The 13,541-nt window shown below is 44.4% G+C and overlaps 1 pseudogene; it reads right to left on the bottom strand.

Moving 5' to 3' along the window:
- LOC133771779 (olfactory receptor 13C7-like) overlaps positions 1–13,541 on the bottom strand; it is a 135,990-nt pseudogene that overhangs the window by 25,256 nt on the left and 97,193 nt on the right.

Here is a 13,541-nt window from a genome sequence, read left to right as displayed (position 1 = left end):
GGCCAAGCTGAAGGCAGGAGCCATGAATTTTTTCTGGGTCTCCCACATGGGTGCAGGAGCCAAGGGACTTGGGACAAGGGACTTGTTCAGAAATGGCAGGAAAAGACTTATTCCAAGGTCTCTACAAAAGTGGGTTAATTTGACCTCACATTATTCTCAGGAGATAGTGACACATTTCTGAACTCATATTACTGCCAGTAATTTTCTAGTTAAGTTTTAGAAATACCATAATTGTGTTTTCTGTAAAACATCAAAACATTAGAAGTTTGGGTGTGCCCCTTGTCTTAGTCCATGTCAAAACTATTTGAGGGGCTGGTGCTGTGGCATGGTGGGTAAAGCTGCTGCTTGCCACACTGATGTTCCATATGGGCGCCAGTTCAAATCGTGGCCGCTCTACTTCTGATCCAGCTCTCTGCTGTGGCCCGGGAGTGCAGTGAAGGATGGCCCAAGTGCTTGGGCCCTGCACCCCATGGGAGACCAGGAGAAGCACCTGGCTCCTGCCTTCGGATCAGTGCGGTGCACCGGCCACGGCGGCCATTGGAGGGTGAACCAACGGAAAAGGAAGATCTTTCTCTCTGTCTCTCTCTTTCACTGTCCACTCTGCCTGTCAAAAAAAAAAAAAAAAAAAAGTGTAGCTCTGTGCTACTCTTTTAATTCAAGTCTATGCACAGTGCTCACATAAAATCATGCAACAGAGCACACATGTGCACCGTTCTCAGTTAAGCGTTGGGTAAGGATCAGAATCCACTGCTTGACACATATTCTCCCTATGTTATCAGAGCTGATTGCACAAGTGAACAAGTAACTACATAGAAATAATGTCTCAAGATAAATAGTATCAGGACGCACCACAAATGTGGGTTCCTGTATCTCTGACTTTACATTTGAGTAGTTTTCAAATATTACTAATGAATCAATCATTTTGTTCTGAATTTTAGTGGTTAGATGTTTTTCCATTAATTTTAGCAGTGAGATGGAGCAGGATGTACAGGGGATTCCCACTATCCCACCCCAACCTATGCTCAACCTCCCCCACTACATCCTGCCCCAAGCGGTGCGTGTGCTGCAATGAACCCGCATTGATACATCACTATCACCAAAGTCCACAGTTTACAGTGGGGTTCACTCTTGGTGTTGAACACTATGTGGGCTTATACACATGCATAAAGATGTATGTCCACCATTGTAACATTTTATGGACTTTTGCCTTTTCCAGAATGTCATGTAGTTGGAATCAACCAGCATGCAGACTTTTTAGATTGGCTTCTCACACTTACTAATTTTCTTCCTTGTCTTTCCATGGCTTAACAACTCATTTCTTTTTAGCGTTGAATAATATTCCATTTTCTGGGTGTTCCAGAGTTTGTTTATTCCTCACCTACTGATGGATATTTTGGTTACTTCCAAGTTTTGGCAAGAAGTTACTCTAAATCTGTCTGTGCGTGCAGAATTCTGTGTGGACATAAGTTTTCATGACTCAATATTGAAACATTAATTTCTCTGTACTTTTTTTCAAGGTACCATCTTAGTTTAAATAAAGAATTGTCTAAGATTTCAATGTGAGCTACATTGCAAAAAGCACGACTCCTGGCAAACTATTCATCTATATGAGTCAGAATTTTCTTTGTATCAAAGCCAAAATAAAAATACTGAAACAAATTGGAAGCTAAAATGTGTGTGACTGCAAGTCATCTATAATTTCAGATCTCAAGTTTTTGTATTCATCTGAATATTGCTGTCTTTGAACTCTCCTTTATTATCTTTGAGCCAAGTAATTGTTATAAATTTGGGCTTATAAATGAGCCAATAAAACACAGCTCTTTTTTTCTTTTTTTGATCTTTCATATAACAGGACTCTATTGGAAACAAGAGTCCATTGCCAAAAAAAATTTTTTTGTTTTTTTAAAAATATGTTTATTTGTTTTCATCTACTTGAAAAGCAGAGTGGCAGAGAAAAAGAGATAAAGAAAGAGATCTTCCTTCTGCTAGTCCATCTCCAAATGGCCACAACAGCCAGGACTGGGCTGGGTTGAAGCCAGTAGCCTGGAACTCCATCCATCCTCCCACATGGGTGGCAGGGCCCAAACACTTGAGCCATCACCTGGTGCCTCCCAGGATGTATTAGCAGGAAGTTAGGTCAGAAGCAGAGGTGCCAAGACATGAACTACACTCCAATATGGGATGCAGGGATCCTAGGCAGCAGCTTATCCACTGCACAACAACAGCCACCCCAAAATAAAATCACATTTACAAATTTTTATTTGAGAGATAGAGAGAGGGACAGGGAAAGTGAGATGGATTGAGGTCTCCCATTTGCTAGTTCACTTCCTGAATGCTCACAACAGCCAAGCCTGGGCTGAGGCTGAAGCTGGGAACTCAATTTGGGTCTCCCATGGGATGACAAGAACTCCACTATTGGAGCTAACACTGCCTCTACCAAAGTCTGCATTAGAAGAAAGGTAGAATCAGGAGTCAGAGCTGAGTATCAAACCCAGGTACTGGCCGGCACCACAGCTCACTAGGCTAATCCTCTGCCTTGCAGCGCCAGTACACCGGGTTCTAGTCCCAGTCGGGGCGCTGAATTCTGTCCCGGTTGCCCCTCTTCCAGGCCAGCTCTCTGCTGTGGCCCGGGAGTGCACTGGAGGATGGCCCAAGTGCTTGGGCCCTGCACCCCATGGGAGACCAGGAGAAGCATCTGGCTCCTGCCTTCGGATCAGCGCGGTGGCCAGCCGCGGCAGCCATTGGAGGGTGAACCAACGGCCAAAAGGAAGACCTTTCTCTCTGTCTCTCTCTCACACTGTCCACTCTGCCTGTCAAAAAAAAAACAAAAAAAAAAACAAAAAAAAAAACAGGTACTCCAACTTAGGTTTTCTTCAAATCAGTGTCTTACCTGATTGACCAAACCCGTTCCTAAAAAGCAAAGCTTTATAAAATGTGAAAAATACTGAAACAAAGAGGCATACAAAGTAGAGAATATGAGATAATTTCATATTCACAGGCACATATCTTGTTTTTAATTGACAGTAGTTGTATATTTTGTATATTCTCATTTGATACAGCATGTTTCAAAACATGCATAAAATGTGCAATGATTAAATTTGGGTATTAACGTATCCATCGCCTCAATCATTTATCGTTTTTATGTCTGTCAGAAGCACTCAAAAATCCTCTCTTCCAGTTATTTTGAAATATACGAGTTTTGAGCTGTAGCCATCCTATCTGTGCAACAGAACTTAATCCTTGCGTTTAACTGTATTTTTGTACCCTTCAACCGACCCCTCTCTATCCTCCCATTTCCCTAGGCCACCCCCTCCCAGCTTCTGGCCTATGTGTGGAGAGGGCTCACTGGAGGCTGGCAGGTGTTGTACCAGCACCACAGGCTGAGCATCAGCACTGAGCTTTGCAACATGTGAGTGTTGGATGCCTTGTGGTAGGGCTTCTCTTCCTCCTCTGATCTCCCACCATAGGGCTCAGTGGGGATACCAGATATGCCAATCCTGCCCAAGGCACAGAGAGCCTTCATTCTCCAAGGCCACATTCCCAGTTATTAACAGTGAACATGACATGTAATTGTAACCTGTTGACTCTGGCTGGGCAGTTGCTTCTAAGCAACAACTTCTAGCAGGTGCGCTCAAATCTTTACTGGGAGGTCAGTTGACTTGGCACATCCCCTTCCTACTGAATGACCAACGCGTTGTCTCAGTCACTTCAGTGAGATCTCAGTGTAGTCAGGGTCCCTTCCCAACCCTCCCTGGCTTTGAGAATTGTATCCGGAGCCAAAGGCAGCAGTTGGGAGTAGGGAAGAAAACAGGACATGTGGTTCTCGGTAGTAGTCCCCAATCGCTGCATTCTCATCTGGTGTCCAGTTGTGTAGGCCCTGCAGAAAACAGCTCTGGCCTCCACACTCTGGTCTCGAGGTCACTTCAGGATCTCGCCTCTCTTGACTTCTGCCTTGCGTAGAAGGCATTCAGCCGCTGTTCTGCAGGGATCAAGGCACAGCACACAACTGCAGCCTTTTCTGTGTATGCTGAATGCAGGGGACTTCTATGTGATCTGTCACTTCCCTGAGCTCTACACCAAAAGTGAGGCTCAGATCCACCCTTGGCTCATGTTCTCGAGGCTTTCTTGGGGTTCTATGTTCACCCTATTGCATCCCCTACAGCAATCTCTTCTCCAGTAGTTGCTCTCTTCCTCCCAAAGCATGGGTGGGGAGTGATGGGGGTGGGAGGGACTATAACTGACTAACCACAGGGTTCCTCCATGTCCATTGTTTATAAAAAGTACTTTACATCCTCAGCCTGTCATGCCAAACTCTGATATTTCAGAAGCTTTTTCTCTTAAAGCCGCTGTTCCTGGTATTCCAATTGTCTATTTTTTCTTTAATATAGAGAGTTATTTATTAATTTGAAAGTCAGGTTAGAGAGAGAGAGAGAGAGTACTTCCACCTACAGGTTCACTCCTCAGATGGCTACAATGCCCAGGGCTGGGCCAGGCCAAAGCCAGGAGCCAGGAGCTCCTTCCAGGTCTCCCACATGGGTGCAGGAGCCCACACACTTGAGCCATCTTCTGCTTTTTCCAGGCCAATATCAGGGAGCTGGATCAGAAGTGGAGCAGCCAGGACACAAACTGGTGCCTGTGTGGGATGCCAGCATCATAGGCAGCAGCTTAACCACAACGCCAGTCCCTCAATTGTCTATTTTTTAACCCCAAATCTTGGAATGTGTATACTTTCGTACTTTTTGTCTACTTTTCTTCTCAATGATCATTCCTAAAAAAAATCTAAGGACTTGCTCTGATGACTTAGTTCTGGTAAAATAATTACTGGGAATAAAAGTACACTAATATTTCAAAATATCATCTCACTATACACATATGAAACCAGATACCATAAAGCCTCAAGGAACTCAAAGTGAACCCTGTCCTTATAGAGAGAGGCCAATTCATAATAATACAAATGTGCTTAGGTCAAACAAAGCCAGGAAAAATATTTCCATCAAAGATTAACTTCAGAAAGTATCATACATAAATTCCAGAAAACAATGTGTAAACTCTTATTTAATTAAAACATTTGCAATAAAACCACCGTGTCCTTGCTAAAAGAAGTTTCACTTTCTCAGAGATTCAGACTCTGTTGCAGGAAACAATCAGAAATGAAGACAAGACAGCCTCAGCCATAAATCCCTGATTTGGTGATATAGGGAGACAGCAGATAAACAACCAACACATCTGGAAAGCAAATAGTGTATTTCATAGACACATAAAAATATATGTGAATACGCATGTGTGTAATATTATCTCTATAGTTTGCTAGAAGGTACTAGTAACTTTTGAGAAATTAAAATTGAAAGGGACAAAAGGAGTGCAAAGGGGTGGGGTTGAGTTGGGTTGATTTAATTTTAAGAAAGGCAGTGAAGAAAGGTCATCCGAGTTAGGACCTGGAAAGGAAGAGAGAGGGTTTACAGTGACCACAAGGAATGAATTACAGGCCGAAGGGGCAACAAGTGCAAGGGTCCTAAGGCAGGAAATACTGGAATGATTAAGGAAAGGCACAGAGCCAAGATTGGAGCAGAAGACTGAGACAAGAGCAGTAGAAAGAGAAGCCGGAGGCATAGAAGGAGGAGGCAAGGACGCAAGACCTTGGGAGCCACTGTAACAAATTCGACATTTTCTCTGGAAGGTTCTGAGATGAGAAGGATATAAACTGAGCTACTGAAAAGTATAGTCAGTGTAGTTTTTTGGTTGAAAGTAGATTGCAGGTAGTAAAAGGTGCAGTGAGGAAGCTCTTGCAGCACTCCAGGTGGGCCATGGAGGTCTGCTCCGGGGTGGCGGCAGTGGAGCTGGCTGGACTCGCCCTCTGCTGTTTCTGATGAAATGGCAGCCCTCAACTATATTGTCATTTTTGTATAATCTGTCATTTCTCTCCAGCTGATTTGAAGATGTTTCTCTGTGCTTTAGTTTCCAGTAGTTTGTCACCTAAGTGGACCCTTTCTTTTCTTTATCCTACTTGGAGTACATTCAGCTTATTGGGTCTGGAAGCTGATGTTCTTAACCAAATTTGAGAAATTCTCAAATTCCCTGCACCTACATGGGAGACCAAGATAAGTACCTGGCTCCTGGCTTCGGATCAGCGCGGTGTGCCGGCCACGATGCACTGGCCGCAGCGGCCATTGGAGGGTGAACCAACGGTAAAGGAAGACCTTTCTCTCTCTCTCACTGTCCACTCTGCCTGTCAAAAAAAAAAAAAAAATAGAATTAGCCAGGCCAGCGCCGCGGCTCACTTGGCTAATCTTCTGCCTGTGGCGCCAGCACATCAGGTTCTAGTCCCAATCGGGGTGCCAGATTCTGTCCCGGTTGATCCTCTTCCAGTCCATCTCTCTGCTGTGGCCCGGGAAGGCAGTGGAGGATGGCCCAAGTGCTTGGGCCCTGCACCCCATGGGAGACCAGGAGGAAGCACCTGGCTCCTGGCTTCGGATTGGCGTAGCTCCAGCCATAGCGGCCATTTTGGGGGGTGAACCAACAGAAGGAAGACCTTTCTCTCTATCTCTCTCTCACTGTCTAACTCTGCCTGTCAAAAAAAAAAGAAGAAGAAGAAGAAGAAGAAGAAGAAGAACTATCCAGCTGGACTCAGCTGGAATGATCCCAACTTTGCTGGCCACATCCAGAGCATCATAATCAGGAGCCGGTCGAACATGCCTTCTTCTCTCTGTCAGGGCTGATCAGGGTACTGACCTTTGAACTTTGAACATCAATGTCAGAGTTTCTGCACAGCCTGTCGGATCTGGTGCTTGTTGGCCTCAACATTCACAATGAAGACTGTGCTGTTGTCTTCCCTCTTCTTCAAGGCAGACTCAGTGGTCAGGGAGAACCTGATGCTGGCATAGTGGTCAAGCTTGTTTCTCCTGGGGTCCTGCGGGCACCCTTCCAAGGATATCTGGGCTGCCACCAGAGGCGTAATGTCTTGGGCCATGGAAGCAGGTGATGTGCAGATCTTCTTTTCTGTGGCTGTGGCTTCCTCTCGGCATTGCCTTTTTGGTCTTCAAAGCCTTTGCTTTGGCTTTGGTAGGGCCAGGAGCTTCCTTTTTCACCTTTGGTGCCACATTGGTGAAAAGGCCAATTTTTATTTTTAAAATTTATCTATCTATATTTGAAAGTCAGAGTTACACAGAGAGAGGGAGAGACAGAGAAAGAAATCGTCCAGCCACTGGTTCACTCCCCAAATGGCTGCAACAGGCAAAGTCAGGAGCCAGGAGCTTCATCCAGGTCTCCCAGGGGCCCAAGCACTTGGGCCATCTTCTGCTGCTTTTCCCAGGCCATTTGCTGGGAGCTGGATTGGAACTGAAATAGTCAGGATAAGAACCAGTAGCCATATAGGACTCTGGCATCGCAGGCAGCAGCCTTATCTGCTACATAACAATGCTGGTCCCTCAATTATGATTCTATCAATATTTTTCTACCTCGTCCTTTCTCCTCTCCTGGGATTCCAATCACATATACGTAAGACCTCTTGCTATTAGCCCATAAGTCACTGCAAACTTATTTGTTTTCTTCCAAACTCCTTCCCCCACCCTATTCTTTAAACCGAATATTTTAGCAATTTAATTTCAAGTTTGATTATTCTTTCTTCTGCCATTTCCAATGGGTCTTCCTTTTCTTTTCCTTCCTTCCTCTCTCTCTCTCTCTCTCTCTCTCTCTCTCTCTCTCTCTCTCTCTCTTTCTTTCTTAGAAAGAGAGCACTGCCATCTACTAATTCACTTCCCAAATGTCCTCAATGGCCCCAGCTGTGCCAGGCCAAAACCATAAGCCAGGAACTCAGTCTAGTTCTCCCACTTATAGAGAACTCAACTACTTGAGCCATCACCTGATGACTCCCAGGGTCTGCATTAGCAGGGAGCTGGAATCAGGATTTGGAGCTGGGATTCAAACCCAGATATTCCAACATGGGTTGTAAGTGCCTTACCCAGTGTCCTAACTACTAGTTAAAATGCCCTCCCTGTGTCTTGACTTTTTAATTCACACATCTTACTTTATTTCTAGATCTAGAATTTCCATTTTATTCTATTTTTATAGCTTCCATTTTTCCACTGCTGTGATAGCCAAGCCTTAAGAGTGTACGTCAGGAGCATGTTCTTGGTTCAGCAGAAAATGGAACTGTTCTAATCACGTGAAGAAATGAGACAGCATAACCAATTATCAAGACTAAAAAACAGTCAATAGAATCATTTATCAAACAAAGACTTTCAAGCACTGGTCCTACATTTATTTAAGCACTTAAGGGAAAATATGGTCATACCAAAGAAACAGATTGATGATCTCAGCAGATCCACAGGAACTTAATTATGCATCAAAATAAAATGTGATTATAATTGAAAGGAGTGAACACCCAACAAAAAATTTTAGCACTCAAAAAATGAAACAATGAATTGCATGCAATGAAAATTTCTCCGGTGGAACCAGCATTGTGCAGTGGGTTAAGCCACCGCCTGTGAAGCTGGCATTCCATATGGGCTCTGGTTTGAGTCCCAGTTGCTCCACTTCTGATCCAGCTCCCTGCTAATGAGCCTGGAAAAGCAGCAGAAAATGGCCCAAGAACCTGGGTCCCTGCCATGGGACACCCAGATGGAGGTCCGGGCTCCTGGCCTTGACCTGGCCTATTCACAGTGATTGCAGCCATCTAGATAGTGAACTAGCAGATGGGAGATCTTTTTCTCTCTTTGTCTTTCTCTCTGTGTCACTCTGCCTTTCAAATAAACAAAATAAATCTTTAAAACAAATTTTCTACAACATGTAAACAAAAAGGGAAAATGTTACAGTCAGGAGAAAAATCTATCAAACAGACATACAGAAGACTAGCAGACAACACTGAAACAGCTGGTATGCATACTGTACATATATTCAAGGATGTAAAGGAAAACATGAATTAATAGGAGGGAAGTGAAGATGTAAAAAGACATCAGGGGAACTTCTTTTTTTAATTAATTAATTTTTTGACAGGCAGAGTTAGAGAGACAGAGAGAAAGGTCTTCCTTTTCCGTTGGTTCACCCCCCAAATGGCCGCTATAGCCTGTACACTGCGCCAATCCAAAGCCGGGAGCCAGGTGCTTCCTCCTGGTCTCCCATGCAGGTGCAGGGCCCAATGACTTGGGCCATCCTCCACTGTACTCCCGGGCCACAGCAAAGAGCTGGACTGGAAGAGGAGCAACCGGGACAGAATCTGGTGTCCCAACCAGGACTGGAACCTGGGGTGCCGGTGCTGCAGGCGGAGGATTAGCCTAGTGAGCCGCGGCTCCGGCCATCAGGGGAACTTCTACGGATGAAAAATGTAGTACCTGAAATGAAAACACACTGGTAGAATTTAGCGGATAGGGGCCAGTGCTGTGGCGCAGTGGGTTAAAGCCCTGGCCTGAAGTGCCTGGGTGCCATTTCTAGTCCTGGCTTCCCCTCTTCCCATCCAGCTCTCTGCTATGGCCTGGGATAGCAGTAGAAGATGGCCCAAGTCACCCACATGGGTGACCTAGAAGAAGCTCCTGGCTCCTGCCTTTGGATCAGCACAGCTCCAGCTGTTGTGGCCATTTGGGGAGTAACCAGTGGATGGAGGAACTCTCTCTCTGTCTCTACCTCTCTCTGTAACTCTGACTTTCAAATAAATAAAATAAATCTTTAAAAAAAAAGAATGAATAGCAGATCAGACATCACAGAGAAAAGAACAGTGAGTTTGAAGACACAGCAATAGGAACTATCCAAAATGAAGCACAGAAAGGAAAAAAGCTGGGGGAAAACTGAACAGAGACTCAGGCACTGCTGTAACTGTGTATAATAGGAATCCTAGAAGAAGCAATCAATCAGAGGAGGCAAAGATGTTTCATGGAATTAATGGTCAGAAGTTTTCCAAATCTGGTGGAAGCACAGACAAACATTCTCAGAATTTTAACATACCCCAAGTAAGATAAACACAAAAAGAGCCACACCAAAACACATCATAATCAAATTGCTGAAAGCTAGTGGTTTATAGACTATGACAGGGGCAGACTTTTAACCTAACAGGTAGGACGCCACCTGCGTCTCACACTGGAACACCTGGTTCAACATCTGCCTGCAGCTCCTGACTCAGGTTCCTACTAACGCAGACCCTGGGAGGCAGCAGTGATGGCTCAAATAGTTGAGTTCCTGCTGCCTACGTGGGAAACCTGGACTGAGTTCCCAGCTCCCGGCTCCTCAGCCTGGCCCAGCCCCAGCTGTTATGGGCATTTGGGGAGTGAAGCAGTGGATGGGATCTCTCTCTCTCTCTCTCATTTCCACTCTATTTCTGCTTCTCAAATTATAAAAAAAAAAAAAAAGTGAGTAAAATAAAAAACTAAAATAAGTAAAACATTTTAAAGCAGATAAAAGGGGAAAGACAGAAGGGTGGAGATGAGATTGATGGAAGAGTGAAGATGAGAATTAGAGAAGATGTTTCATCAGAAATTATGGAAACCAGACAATAACTGAATAGCATCTTTAAAGAGTTGAAGCAGGGAGGCAAGGATGGAGGCAGTGACTACTGTTTGGCACAGTTAAGACCTGACTTGAGAGACTGGCACTGTGGCACAGTGGGTAGAGCCACCGTCTGCAGTGCTGGCACCCCATATGGGTACCGGTTGGAGACCCGGCTGCTCCTCTTCTGATACAGCTCTCTGCTATGGCCTGAGAAAGCAGTAGAAGATGGCCCAAGTCCTTGGGCCCCTGCACCCGTGTGGGAGACCTGGTTCCTGGCTTCAATCAGCTCAGCTCTGGCCATTGGGCCATTTAGGAGTGAACCAGAGGATGGAAAACCTCTCTCTCTCCTCTCCTGTCTCTCTGCCTCTGCCTCTCTGTAACTCTGCCTTTCAAATAACTAAATAGATTAAAAAAAAAAAAAAAAAAGACATGACTTGGACATCTGCATACCAGTGCAGATTGGGACATGCATCAGAGTGCCTGAGTTTGTATCCCAGCTCCTCTTTCAATTTCAGCTTACTGCTAATGAGCACCCTGGGAGGAAGCAGATGAAAACCCAGTTGGGTCCCTGCCACCCACAAGGGAAACCTGGATTGAGTTCTGGGCCCCTGACTTTTGCCTCGCCCAGCACTGCTTATTGCAGTGACTCAAGGAGTGACCCAGTGGCTGGAAGATCTTTGTCTCTCTCTCTCTCTGAGAGGGAAAATATATGTCAATCTAGAATTCTATATCAAAAAAATAACTATGGGTTGGGTATTGGTTTGGGTGCCCCCAAATGCTCACATGTTGAAAGCTTGTTGCCCAATGTCTTATGTTAATGACTGATGGGTTAATGTTAATGGTTAATGGACCAAAGGTGGAAACATAATCAGATTATGGTATCTGAAGGTAAGGTAGAGCCTTTGAGGAATGATTCAATTGTATTAGGCTGGTCAGGGGGAGTCCCCAGGATCCAATCACAGTGGCTCTCTAAGGAAACCATATAAACATAAATGATGAGGGTTCTCTCTCCCTCTCTCTCTTTCTCTCCCTCCCTCTCTCTCTCTCCCTGCTTCCTGGTGCATCATTTGATCTCTCCTTTGCATGGATTCTGCCATCCGCCTCACTCATCAGATGCCAGACCAATGGGGCCACCCTGCCTTGGACTGTGAACCTCCAAAGTTGTGAGCCAAAATAAACCCTCTTCCTTCATAGGTAAGACTTTAGTTACAGAGATGAGAAGCTAATACAATACACATCTTTCCTAAAGTAAAGACAAAATAAGGGTTTTTCAGATAAAAGCCAAGAGGATTTATTGCATATATATATATATATATATATATATATATATATATATATTGAAAAGGATAAAGGAAGTACTTCAGGGGTAGAAAAATGATACCAGAGACAAATTTGGATCTACAGAAATGAACAAACAGCATCATAAGCAGTTAATATGTAGATAAATAAAAAATACATTAATTTGTTTTTGTCAGTGTTTAGTTATTTTTTATCTCCTTGGAAGGCAGAGAGAGAGAGAGAGAGAGAGAGAGAGAGAGGGAGAGAGGTGTCTCTTCCATCCACTGATCCACTCTCAAATGCATACAACATCCATGACTGGCCCAGACCAAAGCCAGGAGCCTGGAACTCCATATGGATCTCCCTCATGGGTGGCAGGGACCCAAGCACAAGAGCCACCATCTGCTATTTCCCAGGATATATTAGCAGAAAGCTGGACCAGAAACCAGAGTAGTCAGGACTCGAACCAAGCACTGTGGTATGTGATGTGGGCATCCTGAGAGGCAGTTTAACCTTCTCTACCACAATGCCTGCTCCAGACATTATTCCTCATAGTGTATGACAATAGCACTGAAGATAGGATGGGGGAAGTGGAAGTGTAAAGTTGTCAAGTTCCTACATTTTGCATGAAGTGACAATTATTTAAAGGTAAGCTTTACCATGATAAAGTATATACTTCAAACTGTAGAACAACTACTAAAAACTAAGACAAAGAGGTCTAACTAATATTCAAAAGAGGAGATAAAATTAAATCATAAAAATAACACTATTATTCCAAATGAAGGCAGGCAAAGAGGGACAAAATGGATAAAAGAACAAGCAGAGCAAATAGAAAACACGTAGCAAGATAGCAGATTCAGGCCTAATCATGTCAATGATTATATTAAATCCAAATGGTCTAAGCACTCCAATTAAGAGAGGTATTGTTAGATTAAATTAAAAAGAAAAATGCAAGAACCAACTATGTAATTTTTTCCGGAAAACCATTTTTTTTAAATTTTTTTTTATTGACAGGCAGAGTTAGACAAGAAGAGAGAGAGAGACAGGTCTTCCTTTTTCCGTTGTTTCACCCCCCAAATGGTTGCTGCCGGCGCGCTGCGCAGATCCGAAGCCAGGAGCCAGGTGCTTCCTCCTGGTCTCCCAGGCGGGTGCAGGGCCCAAGTACTTGGGCCATCCTCCACTGCCTTCCCAGGTGACAGCAGAGAGCTGGACTGGAAGAGGGGCAACCGGGACTAGAAGCAGGGAAGCCAGCGCCGCAGGCGGAGGATTATTCTAGTGAGCCAGGGCGCCGGCCTGGAAAACCATTTTAAACACAAAGATAGAGCCAGGTAACCACTTCTGGTTTGGAGCGTCCAATTCATGAGTTGCTGCGTTCTCCAATCAACTCTTTATACTTTCATTGTGCCTCAGTTTACCTTAAAAGCACAAGTTAGAGTTGTCGTTGGAGAACGTTTTAGAAATATCGTTAACTCACTCATGTTTTCCTTTCATAAACTCGAAAGGGAGAATAGATCTGAAGACCTAGAAGGCATATAAACCAACTTCAGTATGTGGATAGCGGCCGGAACCTGAAACATCGCAAAAAAGACATACTGAAACAAGGAAGCTGAGCAGTGGGTATTGAATGATATTGAGGAATTTAAACACTGTAACTGCAGTTACGCTTTTTTTTTTAAAAAAAAGGGAGGAGAGAGGAAAGGGGCATTAATTCAGGAATTCAGAGAGAGAAAGGAATGAATTTGCTTTGGCAGCCCTGGGACCCTCCGCAACATTCCCGACAGTAACCGCCG

This window comes from Lepus europaeus, chromosome 12 (genome assembly GCF_033115175.1).
Source record: "Lepus europaeus isolate LE1 chromosome 12, mLepTim1.pri, whole genome shotgun sequence".
In the NCBI taxonomy this organism is placed as follows: Eukaryota; Metazoa; Chordata; class Mammalia; order Lagomorpha; family Leporidae; genus Lepus; species Lepus europaeus.
Note: the sequence above shows the minus strand (reverse complement) of the source record. Positions and strands in the feature narration are given on the sequence as shown.